This window comes from Octopus bimaculoides, chromosome 3 (assembly GCF_001194135.2).
Source record: "Octopus bimaculoides isolate UCB-OBI-ISO-001 chromosome 3, ASM119413v2, whole genome shotgun sequence".
Taxonomy (NCBI): domain Eukaryota; kingdom Metazoa; phylum Mollusca; class Cephalopoda; order Octopoda; family Octopodidae; genus Octopus; species Octopus bimaculoides.
The window spans coordinates 51,710,855-51,711,954 of NC_068983.1; positions in this window are offsets into that span (position 1 = coordinate 51,710,855).

Consider the following 1,100-nt stretch of genomic DNA (forward strand, 5'->3'; position numbering starts at 1 on the left):
ATATATAAACGTTATATTTGCATGTATATATATATATACACGCATATTTTTACTTATATACATGTATAAAAAAACATACTTAGAACCATGCATAGATGCATACATACAAAAGGATAACATCGGCGATAAAAAAAAATAATTACCCATAGGATTGTAGCAGCCATAGTCACTCAAAATAAAATGGAGTGCAACTGGAATGTCTCAATGAAGACCTCAATAAAATGTAAACACGTTAGGCTTGATACATGGATTTGGGAGAGAGAAGAGAAAGTATACTGCTGCTCAGCGGATATTAACTTAAAGCTGAAGATCAGTGAGAAAGAGAATATATACGCTTAACTGTTGAGACGTTTAGTTACTCTATCCAGGTTATATATGTGATTATATGTACCACACATCATAAATACCAATGTTGAGAAATTAGCCTTCTCAAAACCAGAAACGAAAAGGCCGATTCGAAGACTACAGATCCAATACATCACTGGAATTACGAACATTTTTCTAACTTTCCAGAAGTACACCATTTAGGTATATATCTGAGCATGTCTAGATATGCAAGTATAGATATGAGATGACATACATAAAACAAAACAGACAAAGCTGCACGTGTATATATACATAAAAAATACCGTGTTGTTGATGTTGAAATTCCAATGAAGGAGACTTGGATCTAGGTTAGAAACCGGCTCTTTTACTATTGACAACAAATCTTGAGATAAAACTAAATAATGACATACATACTGCATAGATACATGCATGACGTACATATAACCATACATACTTACTTAAAATACATAAAAACACGCATACATAGACAGTACTGCCCAGAAACATTAACGTGTGTGGCCGTGCGGAACGCAAGACGAGCTCATTAGCATTTACCTCACAAACATCACGTATGATAGCCGTGATGACGTTGCCATATAACCTAAATCCCAATAAACCCAAGACCAATCGCTATAGATTTATAAATACATTCTTAAATGGCTGCGATCATAACTATTTCTAAGTATTGCATCATTCTGTACTATAACTCTTGCCATATTCAAAAGCTACCACACCTTATATTTATATATATATATATATATATATATATATAT